Here is a 15444-nt window from a genome sequence, read left to right as displayed (position 1 = left end):
GGTTGAGTGTCTAAAAAGTTATAAACTTCAGCTACTGGTATAGGGTAGTCTGTGCATTAAGCATTTGGCACTGAGTTTTCCCATATAACAGGAACCGATGAAAGAGCATCCGAGGTCCCACACTATCTCATCGCCTGGGAGAGGATTGGAATTCTGGTTGGTTAAATACCCCAGAATTCCTACCTCTCTTATGGCTTTGAAGTATAGCGTAGTGGATACAGCATGCAACTGCCACCTTGTTGGCCAGTGTTCGAGTCTCCTGGTGGGTTGAGTGTCTAAAAAGTTATAAACTTCAGCTACTGGTATAGGGTAGTCTGTGCATTAAGCATTTGGCACTGAGTTTTCCCATATAACAGGAACCGATGAAAGAGCATCCGAGGTCCCACACTATCTCATCGCCTGGGAGAGGATTGGAATTCTGGTTGGTTAAATACCCCAGAATTCCTACCTCTCTTATGGCTTTGAAGTATAGCGTAGTGGATACAGCATGCAACTGCCACCTTGTTGGCCAGTGTTCGAGTCTCCTGGTGGGTTGAGTGTCTAAAAAGTTATAAACTTCAGCTACTGGTATAGGGTAGTCTGTGCATTAAGCATTTGGCACTGAGTTTTCCCATATAACAGGAACCGATGAAAGAGCATCCGAGGTCCCACACTATCTCATCGCCTGGGAGAGGATTGGAATTCTGGTTGGTTAAATACCCCAGAATTCCTACCTCTCTTATGGCTTTGAAGTATAGCGTAGTGGATACAGCATGCAACTGCCACCTTGTTGGCCAGTGTTCGAGTCTCCTGGTGGGTTGAGTGTCTAAAAAGTTATAAACTTCAGCTACTGGTATAGGGTAGTCTGTGCATTAAGCATTTGGCACTGAGTTTTCCCATATAACAGGAACCGATGAAAGAGCATCCGAGGTCCCACACTATCTCATCGCCTGGGAGAGGATTGGAATTCTGGTTGGTTAAATACCCCAGAATTCCTACCTCTCTTATGGCTTTGAAGTATAGCGTAGTGGATACAGCATGCAACTGCCACCTTGTTGGCCAGTGTTCGAGTCTCCTGGTGGGTTGAGTGTCTAAAAAGTTATAAACTTCAGCTACTGGTATAGGGTAGTCTGTGCATTAAGCATTTGGCACTGAGTTTTCCCATATAACAGGAACCGATGAAAGAGCATCCGAGGTCCCACACTATCTCATCGCCTGGGAGAGGATTGGAATTCTGGTTGGTTAAATACCCCAGAATTCCTACCTCTCTTATGGCTTTGAAGTATAGCGTAGTGGATACAGCATGCAACTGCCACCTTGTTGGCCAGTGTTCGAGTCTCCTGGTGGGTTGAGTGTCTAAAAAGTTATATATATATATATATATATATATATATATATATATATATATATATATATATATATATATATATATATATATATATATATATATATATATGTCGTACCTAGTAGCCAGAACTCACTTCTCAGCCTACTATGCAAGGCCCGATTTGCCTAATAAGCCAAGTTTTCCTGAATTAATATATTTTCTATAATTATTTTCTTATGAAATGATAAAGCTGCCCTTTTCATTATGTATGAGGTAAATTTTTTTTTATTGGAGTTAAAATTAACGTAGATATATGACCGAACCTAGCCAACCCTACCTAACCTAACCTAACCAATCTTTATAGGTAAGGTTAGGTTAGGTAGCCAAAAAAAGCTAGGTTAGGTTAGGTTAGGTAGGTTAGGTAGACGAAAAAACATTAATTCATGAAAACTTGGCTTATTAGGCAAATCGGGCCTTGCATAGTTGGCTGAAAAGTGAGTTCTGGCTACTAGGTACGACATATATATATATATATATATATATATATATATATATATATATATATATATATATATATATATATATATATATATATATATATATATATATATATATATATATGTATATATATATATATATATATATATATATATATATATATATAGTAGGCTACATATATATATATATATATATATATATATATATATATATATATATATATATATATATATATATATATATATATATATATATATATATATATATATATATGTCGTACCTAGTAGCCAGAACGCTCTTCTCAGCCTACTATGCAAGGCCCGATTTGCCTAATAAGCCAAGTTTTCATGAATTAATGTTTTTTCGACTACCTAACCTACCTAACCTAACCTAACCTAACTTTTTCGACTACCTAACCGAACCTAACCTATAAAGATAGGTTAGGTTAGGTTAGGTAGGGTTGGTTAGGTTTGGTCATATATCTACGTTAATTTTAACTCCAATAAAAAAAAATTGACCTCATACATAATGAAATGGCTAGCTTTATCATTTCATAAGAAAAAAATTAGAGAAAATATATTAATTCATGAAAACTTGGCTTATTAGGCAAATCGGGCCTTGCATAGTAGGCTGAGAAGTGCGTTCTGGCTACTAGGTACGACATATATATATATATATATATATATATATATATATATATATATATATATATATATATATATATATATATATATATATATGTCGTACCTAGTAGCCAGAACTCACTTTTTGGCCTACTATTCAAGGCCCGATTTGCCTAATAAGCCAAGTTTTCATGAATTAATTGTTTTTCGACTACCTAACCTACCTAACCTAACCTAACCTAACTTTTTCGGCTACCTAACCAAACCTAACCTATAAAGATAGGTTAGGTTAGGTTAGGTAGGGTTGGTTAGGTTCGGTCATATATCTACCTTAATTTTAACTCCAATAAAAAAAATTGACCTCATACATAATGAAATGGGTAGCTTTATCATTTCATAAGAAAAAAATTTGAAAAAATATATTAATTCAGGAAGACTTGGCTTATTAGGCAAATCGGGCCTTGAATAGTAGGCCAAAAAGTGAGTTCTGGCTACTAGGTACGACATATATATATATATATATATATATATATATATATATATATATATATATATATATATATATATATATATATATATATATGTCGTACCTAGTAGCCAGAACTCACTTCTCAGCCTACTATTCAAGGCCCGATTTGCCTAATAAGCCAAGTTTTCCTGAATTAATATATTTACTATAATTTTTTTCTTATGAAATGATAAAGCAACCCTTTTCTCTATGTATGAGGTCAATTTTTTTTTATTGGAGTTAAAATTAACGTAGATATATGACCGAACCTAACCAACCCTACCTAACCTAACCTAACCTATATTTATAGGTAAGGTTAGGTTAGGTAGCCAAAAAAAGCTAGGTTAGGTTAGGTTAGGTAGGTTAGGTAGACGAAAAAACATTAATTCATGAAAACTTGGCTTATTAGGCAAATCGGGCCTTGAATAGTAGGCTGAGACGTGCGTTCTGGCTATTAGGTACGACATATATATATATATATATATATATATATATATATATATATATATATATATGTCGTACCTAGTAGCCAGAACGCACTTCTCAGCCTACTATGCAAGGCCCGATTTGCCTAATAAGCCAAGTTTTCCTGAATTAATATATTTTCTCTAATTTTTTTCTTATGAAAAGATAAAGCTACCCATTTCCTTATGTATGAGGTCAATTTTATTTTATTGGAGTTAAAATTAACGTAGATATATGACCGAACCTAACCAACCCTACCTAACCTAACCTAACCTATCTCTATAGGTTAGGTTGGGTTAGGTAGCCGAAAAAGTTAGGTTAGGTTAGGTTAGGTAGGTTAGGTAGTCGAAAAATAATTAATTCATGAAAACTTGGCTTATTAGGCAAATCGGACCTTGCATAGTAGGCTGAGAAGTGAGTTCTGGCTACTAGGTACGACATATATATATATATATATATATATAACTGAAAACTCACACCCCAGAAGTGACTCGAACCCATACTCCCAGAAGCAACGCATCTGGTATGTACAAGACGCCTTAATCCACTTGACCATCACGACCGGACATAATGAGGTGATAGCCGAGGCTATTTGAACCACCCCACCGCCGGCACTCGGATAGTTATCTTGGGCATAGCATTTTACCAAATCACCTCATTCTTTGGGGCAACACGTGAGGAACACAAATGCGAACAAGCCTGAATGGTCCCCAGGACATATGCAACTGAAAACTCATCGGCTATCACCTCATTATGTCCGGTCGTGATGGTCAAGTGGATTAAGGCGTCTTGTACATACCAGATGCGTTGCTTCTGGGAGTATGGGTTCGAGTCACTTCTGGGGTGTGAGTTTTCAGTTGCATATGTCCTGGGGACCATTCAGGCTTGTTCGCATATATATATATATATATATATATATATATATATATATATATATATATATATATATATATATATATATATATATATATATATATATATATATATATATATATATATATATATATATATATGTAATCTGGCAATTATGTATATATAAGTAGCTAGCTATTATATATAGACAGTACTATATATATGAATCTGGCAATAATATTAGCCTGATTCCCATACTTGTATTATCTTATATCTGGCATTTTATAAACTAAAACTTTGCATTTATATGAGTGACTCCAGAATTTGTATTATAATGTGGAGTATTTTATTGAAGGCTTAATTACTATTATTTATTTAATTTGTTTACAGATGCCTTAATCTGACAATTGATTAATATAAAAGGATGTCTGCTTTTAAATTAGTGATTTAAAATTTGCTGTAAAGTCCTTACTTTGAATATTGTTTAATTGATAGATATTTTTGTGATCATTATTTGTCTGTATTACTCCGAGGTATAGGAGTATCCTATATGGTTTTGATTGGTTGTTTAATTTCTTGTCTTGATGGATGTGAATGATGTGTAATTATTATTATTTAGGTTCTATTATTAGTTCAAATTATATATAGAGATAGAATAATGTGCAATAGTTGGCTCTTACTTAAAACCTGTTAATTATAATATAATTATTAATTGACAATTTTCTCAACATTCCATTTTAATGTCCTCTTACTATAAGTGTTCTTTTAATTAATGCATAAATGATTTTCATGTAACATAGTTTATTTACCCCATGACAATGCTTCAGTATTTGTAAAGTCATAATTCCAGGTTATTAAGGTAACTGGAGAAGTAACAAACCCTGAATATATGAATGTCAAAAGCATTTTGGTATGTGTGAAATATTCTGCTTTAGCAAGAACACTGGCTTACATCTTATGAATTTGAAAACCACTACAAATTTATTGATGGTTCCTTTTACACTGCCAATGTTGACATGTCTGTTGTCAAGTCCTGGAAGACCCTATGGTGCTGCTGCTATCCTGTGACATAACGATATGCAATGTAAAGTTGAGGTTGTCAATACTGTATCAGGGCTCACTCCTGCTATACTTGTCTCCTATGGTGCTCAACAGTATTTGATTACTTGTGTGTATATGCGTTGTTTCACAAGCAATATCAACTGTGCAGATGAGCATGGAAATGTATAATCAGAAATATATCAATTGACTAATTTGTATCATAATCCTGAACTCATGGATGGTAGGTGATTTTTAACACTGATTTTTCCCCGTCAAGATGTATACTTAAATTTGTTTAATGCACCCCCTCCCTATCCGGCCCGTTGTTGCCGTGAGGGGGCTTGGTGCACGGCTGCTGGAGTGTGATGCTGCATGGGACAGTCCTCTGCTCTTTTGTAGCCTTATGCTCCTCCTGCTGTCTTCACGAATTATGCTGGATGACTTTTCCTTTTCCTTATGTCTCGTTTTTCTCCCCCTTCTCCTTTCTCATTGTCATTTCCCGCCGAGCTTTTGCCAGTTTTGATTATTCTTTTGGCCTTATTCTGCTTTGACACCCAGGTGTTTGAGGAGGCATACTCTCTCACCCGTAAAACTGTGTCTCTACACACATACACGGCCCAGCCTCCCTACACACACACATACATGGCCCAGCCTCCCTACACACACGCACACACCCACACGGCCCAGCCTCCCTTCACACATGCACACACCCACACGGCGCAGCCTCCCTACACACACACACACACTACACAGAGCAGACGTATACGTGCAGCGGTCCATGTATACCTAGGAAACAATAGGGTCAAGGGAACGGATGTACTGTGCAGTGGGAATCGGGACAGTGTAAATCAAACAGTGGCACTGTAATGCAACACATTGATCACATCTCGTGGTGAATTATCTTAGTGAATTTAGAGAAGATAGCTAGTGAAGATCGATTCCTTGAGGCAGCATCAGTCGCACCAGCCGGGACCCAAGTGGAAACTTGAAGACCACAACAAAATTATCGAGGACCCGCCGTGTATTCACCTAGAGTGCTTGCGGGGGGGGGATGCTGGTAAGTGTCTTTAAAGTCTCGCAACAGTGTGCAAGGTTATATAACATCATATCATAGACATTAATGCATTCCATTCAATAATACAATTGTAAGTGGTAGTCAGTTAACAAGGACAGCAAATGTGAGCTCACTGGGAACCCAGATAAGCCGCTAATCCCCCTGCTGTAATCTGAAGACAACACCTCACGCACCTCCCCTTACCCCCCTCTCACTTCCAAAACACTCCCTCTTCCCCCCTACTCCCACTCTCCCCTACCACTGACTACACACACACACACACACAGGCTTTTAGGGTGCTTTACACTGCCTATGTGAGGCCAGTCTTAGAGTATGCCGCGCCATCATGGAGCCCCCCTTCCCCCCTGAAGAAACACATAAGGAAACTGGAGAAGGTTCAGAGGTTTGCGACGAGACTTGTCCCTGAGTTACGAGGGATGGGATATGAAGAGCATCTGGAGGAACTGAACCTTATGACACTAGAGAAAAGAAGGGAGAGAGGAGATATGATAGGGACATATAAAATACTTGGGGGAATTGACAAAGTGGAAATAGATTAAATGTTCACACGTAATAATAACAGAACGAGGGGACATGGGTGGAAACTGGAAACTCAGATAAGTCACCGAGATGTTAGGAAGTTTTCTTTTAGCGTGAGAGTAGTGGAAAAGTGGAATGCACTTGGGGAACAGGTTGTGGAAGCAAACTCTATTCATACTTTTAAAATTAGGTATGATAGGGAAATGGGACAGGAGTCATTGCTGTAAACAACCGATGGTTGGAAAGGCGGGATCCAAGAGTCAATGCTCGATCCTGCATGCACAAATAGGTGAGTACATATATACATCAAACCCCCCCCCCCTTTCTCACCTCCTCTGTAGCATACCAGATATTTCCCCCCCCCCTTACCCCCAAAATCCTCCCGCCAATAGGACCCCCCTCCATCTCCCTCACCCTCTCACACAACCTGTGTCGGAAAATCCGACAGCATTTAATATATCATACATACAGATAATAGCTGTATTACCAACAAGTTACCCATAGAAAACGTAACTTGTAGTGGAATTACCGTCTATAGAAAACGGGATATCATCACCACATACTATTATAATTCACCAGCTATTCTGCTGGGAATTATTCTTAAATACATGTCTTTGGACTTTACCATCATAAAAACATCTTATATAAATTAACTTAATTATCAATATTAAAGTAGAGTAAATGTGACCCTTCTATCACTTTCTGAAATCTGGACAAAGTAGGCCAGGCGTCAGAGGGGGGAAGGAGGGCAGCCATTGTTGTTGTGTCACCTCCGAGACGTGTGGAGCAAACGGCTCCTATCATTCTGGACAATGTCGGCCAGTAACGTCAATAGGATGGAGTGTTAAACAGCCATTGTTTATATTGAGACCAGAGGCTCACACGGGAGCAAATTCGGCTCCTGTTAAATTTACTTGGACGTAGTGTTATGGAAACTAAAAGTGTACCATTATCAACACGCTGTCTACAAATTCAAGTTAAGTGTCTATCCGAAACCCATTATCTATCATTAGTGGCCATTAATGTCATTGGGTAGGGTTATCCGGTTAGATCACATGGAAGCCTCAAACTAAAGGTAATTAAGCCAGGTCCTCATGTTCCATGAACTGTTTTCTCTGATATAGCTTGTCATATATAGGATTCTGGCTTCACAGCTAGCGCACTTTTGACAGGTCAAGACGAGGATGCAAGATTTTGTGCACCAGTTACTGGGTGATGGAAGCTGCCTCAAAGAGGATAATTTGGTGTCTACACCCTAGTTATACCTGGTGGACTAACCTGCTGTACTATAAGATAAGGAACCTCATCAATGTATGTAGCTATTACTGTAGTTTGATTGGCTGCATATATATAAACTAATAAACCCCCCTAATGTGTAGAGGATCGATTTGTGAGATTGAGATTATGGCAGAAATACAGTCCACTTATCATTATACAAATTGCTATCGAAGTATATAAATTAACGTAAATATAAATTCATATAAATTAAATAAATATAAATCTCACAGGTCGGTTCCCACATTATTTGGTCATCTTCGAACCGGATGACGGATTATTTGATCCTTTGAACCCACATTTGGTCATCTTAGTACCGGATGAACCAGTGAACCAAACCAGTGGATTCATTAAATATACTAGTGCAGTGTTATTTAAACAAAGCCAGTCAAGACAGCGGCGTTGCCTCGTGGGAGCTCAGGAGCCTCCCTCAGCCCAGATCAGCCTTAGTCAGCGGTTTCATGCACACCCACAGAAATTTGGTGGCGTGTTATTTCGTGAAATGACAGCGCTAATATAGAATCCAGCCAAATTAGTGACTGTGTCTTCGCGAGATTGTTCACGGATTTCGTGGTGTTACATTTCGCGAGAGATTATCCACGAATTTTGTGGACTTTATTTCGCGAGGTCACTAATAACATTTAATACTTCTAGATAATATTAGAAGTTTCATAGAGGCTAATTAAGAGGCTATTATCAATAATTGTGTATATTATTTCTCCAAGATAGAGAATTATTTAATATATATTGCACTAGTGATCACAGTATAATATTTACTAATTGCCAACCCACAACAGGGTAGGATATGACTAGTTGAACTATTATTGTTCATCCTAGTCCCATTATTACAATAGTCAGTTGTACTATATTGAACAACCTAACACCATTAATGAATGGTCCAGACCCTATTTTGGGTGTAATTTTTATCAACTCGAGTTGAGTTGTATATATAATAAATTACTTATGATCATTACACCTTTGAGTGATTAATTAGTGTCTCTACCATCCTAGGGTGATATAGAAGAGCTAACCTAAAGGTACTTCCAGTGACACTGGTTTATCACTCAAATCATTAGTGTGTATGATTGTATATATATAATGTGTATTAATTTTAAGTGCTAACCTCTAGTAGAGGTAGGATTATTGCCTAGTGAGTGCAGAATTTACCCTAGGCTACCATTAGTACTTGCTCACAATTTATGAGCCAGTGGTGCCCAATTAACAAGTCACCATGACTAATCCACAGAAAGCAAAGCGTGCTTTAATATCAAGCAAACGCCAACTAACAAGAGATCTCAACCAATATGAACAGTTGTTATATGAGCCTGTAATTAATTATCATCGGTTGAAAATACCACTGTTACAGATTCAAACCCAATTGCATATATTGAAAGCAAATAGGAAATCTTACCAAAATCAAGTCCACGATGATGTAGTAGTTGAAGATGTGGAACCATTCCTGTCTGACCTAGCACAATATGAAGAAGAAACTCAAGGCAGGTTGGAACATTTACACAGGATAATTGAATCAGAACAAATAGCAAGTACATCAAATAAAGTAGATAATGTTATGGATGATCTGGATCTTTTTGAGAATAAATGTAAAGCCAGATTAGATCCTTTAATCAACAAGGATAAAGCTTCACCCAGTAAAGCTTCACCCACTACAGCTTCACCCAATAATATACCACCAGAAATTAAGCAGTTTTCAGACAATTTATCCACAGTCTCTGTGGTTTCTGAAAACCCAATACCTGAAGCTACTAAGTTAACATGCCTCCAAACTAGAGGTGAAGCTGAACCAGTAGTAGAAAATGTAAATGAAAATAGCGACAGCACTAATTTCCCAGTCCAGCCTCCTAGGAATAATGCTGGCAATGAGAAAACTGTCATACATCTAGTACTACAATTGCTGGATTTACCTCAACCTGATCAGACTGCTGACTCATTACAATCCTTCAGCATGGAGTTTGAGTCACTACTAAGAACATTCAGACTTAAGGTTGATATAACTACTAGTGAATGGATGACCAAAGTAGTCCTTCAACGAAAATTGTCCAGCGATATACTAGATGAATTATATGCACATCAACATAACACCATCCTGACAGTACAGGACATCACTGAAGGTTTACATTCCATCATAAACAAACGACGAGCAAATGAGGAAGTTAAAGCCTCTTGCAAGCCTTCAGAAATAGAAAATAATAGTCAATTAAAGGGTAAAACAACCACCCCAAATAAACATCAACCAATTACTCAAACATCAAGTTGCAGAAAATCTGACAATGCAGCAGCAACCTCCAAGCCTACTGTTACTAGTTCACCCAAACCGGTAACTTCCAAACGTGCAGTAGGCTGGGGGACTTGTATGTTCTGCAAAAAGAAACATTCAACATACTGTTGTGCTAATTATCCAACCAGAGACACTCGTATGGAGCGACTCCAGGAATTAGGGAGATGTGCAAGGTGTCTCAAGTCACACAACATAGACTATTGTGATACCCAATTCAACACCTGCAACAGGTGTAGAAGAGGTAGGCACCATGCCGCACTGTGCAAATATACGAAATTAACGTATTCAAGACCCAAGGTGGAAGATAGCATTCCCACCACAGTACAGTACTGCAAGGTGCAACAAACAAAGAGTGTCCATTCGGCAAAGTCTAAAGGTAATACGACTTTGCCTACTGCCCAAATTACCATCCTGAATAAGAGGGCCAAGGTCCATACCCGTGGGTTGTTTGACCAAGGATCCCAAAGAACATATATCACTAAAAAGCTGGCAGATGAACTACAATTAAGGCCTGTAGCCCAGATGTCATTCAACATCTCAGGGTTTGTAACAGATGCAGGACCTCAAGTCTACCAGGTGGTACAACCATCAGTACGCTTAGGCAGGTACGTCTGTCGAGTACAAGCCATTGTGGTGGACAAAATACCAGTAGACCTACAAGTTCAAGGTCTGAGAGCAACAGCCAAATTCCTGAGAAATAGAGGAATAAAATTGGCAGATAATATTAAGTCTGATCACCTCACCGACTTCGGTCTCCTTGTAGGGACAGACTATTGTCATCGATTCATCGGTAGCCCTACTAAATATCAGGGCATAACCATGTTAAACTCTGCAGGAGGTAAATTACTCTCAGGCCCAGTATCAAGCCTGAGGAGACCTATGACTGCAGATAAACAATACCAGTAGAAATCTAAATTTGTCAGCTGATTATATTTCTCCAGTAGCATTATACTAAGGAGATTACAGCTGACTATAGTAACAGAGGTTGATGTTAGTATCATCATTTAAAGCTGAAGATGAGTTCATGAGGCCTCAGTGGCAAATCAGTGAACAGTAGCCTAAAACAGCTACAAGTCACTGCGACCAATGTCACTGAACCCACTGCAGTCTCAGAACCATACTTTACTTTAATGATGAGCTATTCAATCTTCTGAATCAATTAACTAAATTAAACCCTAATAAATCTGATGACTGATTTGATACATTTATTATTTAATCAAGATGTATTCCATGGGCCTCAGTGTTTATATATCAGTGACCAGTTACCTGAACAAACTTCAAGTTATATCTAATGTCACTGATCTCACTGCAGTCCCTGAATCATACTTGACTGTAGTACTTGATCACATCCAGTCTTCTGGGTTAAATAATATGTAATTAGGCTTGAATATTAGCCTTTCAAGAGTTGACAGGGAAATGAATTCGCATTAGACTTCTAACCCCTGCAACTCTAGTACGGGACATCCGTCCTGTACGAACAGACACACAAATGTGTGATTACTAACTATAATTTGAAGGAGGAGTATCGGTGTTCGTCTGTTCTAATTAGGACTTCGACCCGTGAGCAGCCCCCTGGGGAATTATGTCGGAAAATCCGACAGCATTTAATATATCATACATACAGATAATAGCTGTATTACCAACAAGTTACCCATAGAAAACGTAACTTGTAGTGGAATTACCGTCTATAGAAAACGGGATATCATCACCACATACTATTATAATTCACCAGCTATTCTGCTGGGAATTATTCTTAAATACATGTCTTTGGACTTTACCATCATAAAAACATCTTATATAAATTAACTTAATTATCAATATTAAAGTAGAGTAAATGTGACCCTTCTATCACTTTCTGAAATCTGGACAAAGTAGGCCAGGCGTCAGAGGGGGGAAGGAGGGCAGCCATTGTTGTTGTGTCACCTCCGAGACGTGTGGAGCAAACGGCTCCTATCATTCTGGACAATGTCGGCCAGTAACGTCAATAGGATGGAGTGTTAAACAGCCATTGTTTATATTGAGACCAGAGGCTCACACGGGAGCAAATTCGGCTCCTGTTAAATTTACTTGGACGTAGTGTTATGGAAACTAAAAGTGTACCATTATCAACACGCTGTCTACAAATTCAAGTTAAGTGTCTATCCGAAACCCATTATCTATCATTAGTGGCCATTAATGTCATTGGGTAGGGTTATCCGGTTAGATCACATGGAAGCCTCAAACTAAAGGTAATTAAGCCAGGTCCTCATGTTCCATGAACTGTTTTCTCTGATATAGCTTGTCATATATAGGATTCTGGCTTCACAGCTAGCGCACTTTTGACAGGTCAAGACGAGGATGCAAGATTTTGTGCACCAGTTACTGGGTGATGGAAGCTGCCTCAAAGAGGATAATTTGGTGTCTACACCCTAGTTATACCTGGTGGACTAACCTGCTGTACTATAAGATAAGGAACCTCATCAATGTATGTAGCTATTACTGTAGTTTGATTGGCTGCATATATATAAACTAATAAACCCCCCTAATGTGTAGAGGATCGATTTGTGAGATTGAGATTATGGCAGAAATACAGTCCACTTATCATTATACAAATTGCTATCGAAGTATATAAATTAACGTAAATATAAATTCATATAAATTAAATAAATATAAATCTCACAGGTCGGTTCCCACAACCTGACCACCTGACCTGTAGTGACCATATCTGCTCCCTCCCACCCCCCAGTTAACCATGCATCCCCCCCCTACAAACACACACACACACACACACACACACACACACACACACACACACACACACACACACACACACACACACACACTCTTGCCTCTCCCTCTCTCCCTCTTGCATCCTCTTCCCCACTCTCATCTTCCTCTCCCCCTCTCTTCCTCTCTCTCTTGCCCTCTCCCTATCTTTCTTGCTCTCTCTCTTTCTTGTCCCCTCTATCTTTCTTGCTCTCTCTCTTGGTCTCTCTCTCTCTCTCTCTTGGTCTCTCTCTCTCTCTCTCTCTCTCTCTCTCTCTCTCTCTCTCTCTCTCTCTCTCTCTCTCTCTCTCTCTCTCTCTCTCTCTCTCTCTCTCTCTCTCTCTCTCTCTCTCTCTCTCAATCTCTGCCCCCCCTCTCTGCACCCCCCTTCCTAACCCTATCAAAACATATCAGGGAAAGGAACAAAATGGCAGGAGGACGAAACAGGGACACAGGGAATAGTCAGAGTGACCAAACGAAGGAAATGTTAGCCCAAGTTTTGGAGAAATTCAAGAGGGAGATACACGAAATTTGAATTACAATTGGCAACCTGCAAAGTGAGCTGACATCAGCAAGGGAGATCAAATCCCTCAGAGAAAAATAAAGAGGTCGAGCATCAGATTATCATCCAAAGGGAAGGTGGGAACGTTGTATTGGAAGGAAATGCCTCTGTACCTGAAACATTTGTGGAAAGACTGAGAAAAAGTTCAGAAGCAATGGACACAGTGAAGGAGGTAGTCATGCAAGCAGCTACCTCACAGGAAGCAGCAAGGTGCACCAGTCAGCTGCTGGAAAGAAAAAGATCAGTGGTAGTTGTAGGCATCAAATAACAGGAAGGATCCATTAGGCAGGAATGGAATAGCAAAGACAGAGAGGTAGTACATGGGATACTGAAGGGGTTACAGATGGAAGGGGCTGAACAAAACATTGAGAAGGTTTTCAGGTTGGGCTGGTACAACACAGACAGAAACTGACTGGTAAAGGTGGTGTTTACAAACGAGGCCACGAAGGAGATTATTCTAGAAAGGAAGAGTCGTCTGCAGTATGTGGAGGAGTACAAAAAAGTATTCCTGCAGAGGGACATGATGAATGAGGAGAGAGCCAGGGCAGCAGAGGCATGGAGGAAGCGCAGGGAGAGAGGAGTAAACCAGGAAATCGCAGTCCCCCAACACAACAGTTCCAGAGACACGAGGGGAACCCACAACCAGCATCCCAACAACACCAGAGGGGAGGACAACACCACCACCTCCCTCTGCATAGAAACCCTCCCTTTCCCTCACCCCACCTGCCCCCACAAATGCTCACCCAACCCAGTGTCACCCCTCCCACATTCCCACCATGTCCCCCTCTTGCCTTTCCCCCCCCCCCTGTCCCCCCTCCCCCTTCATCCCATACCTCCTTATCCCTCCTCCCCCCTCACCCCGTATCCTCCATGTCCCCCCTACCTCCTTAACCCGCACCCTACCTGTCCCCACTTCCCTTGAACCCCCACACCCCACCCCAAAATTCTCTGAGACCCTGCAAACCACTTCACAGATCTTCTCACCCAGGGAACAGTTTTCCCCACCAGCAGAACGCAAGCCAAGAAAGGGACAAGAAAATGAACAGAAGAAAGTGAGCTTCAAGGCAATGTACATTAACATAGATGAGATTACAAATAAAACAAGTGAACACAGAGAATTGGCACTAGAAGAAAACTCAGACATAATAGCACTCACAGAAACAAAGTTAACAAAAACCATAACAAATGCAGTGTTTCCGCAGGACTACTATATAGTGACGAAAGAGAGAGGAGGAAGTGGTGTAGCTTTGCTGATAAGAAAGGGTTGAAGTTTTGAAGAGATGGTAAATCAGAACTGTGAAGGTTTCAGTGACTACATATCAGGCACCATAGCAATTGGAGGACAAAAAATTATAGTAGTAGACATATATATAACCCCCCACCAAACGACAGAAGACCCAGACAGGAATATGATAGAAACAACATGGCCACCATCAATATAATAGAGAGAGCAGCTTCTGTGGCTAGCAGGAACGGATCCAGACTACTAATCATGGAAGACTTCAACCATGGGAAGATAGATTGGGGAAACAGAGACCCACATGGAGGACCAGACACTTGGAGAGCCAAGCTGCTGGACGTGACAACAAGAAACTTTCTAAGTCAACATGTCAAGGGACCGACAAGAATAAGAGGAGAGGATGAACCAGCTTTGCTTGATCTGATATTTACCCTACATG

Source organism: Procambarus clarkii, chromosome 41, assembly GCF_040958095.1.
Source record: "Procambarus clarkii isolate CNS0578487 chromosome 41, FALCON_Pclarkii_2.0, whole genome shotgun sequence".
Taxonomy (NCBI): domain Eukaryota; kingdom Metazoa; phylum Arthropoda; class Malacostraca; order Decapoda; family Cambaridae; genus Procambarus; species Procambarus clarkii.
The sequence above is the reverse complement of the archived record's forward strand: the minus strand, read 5'-3'. Positions refer to the sequence as shown.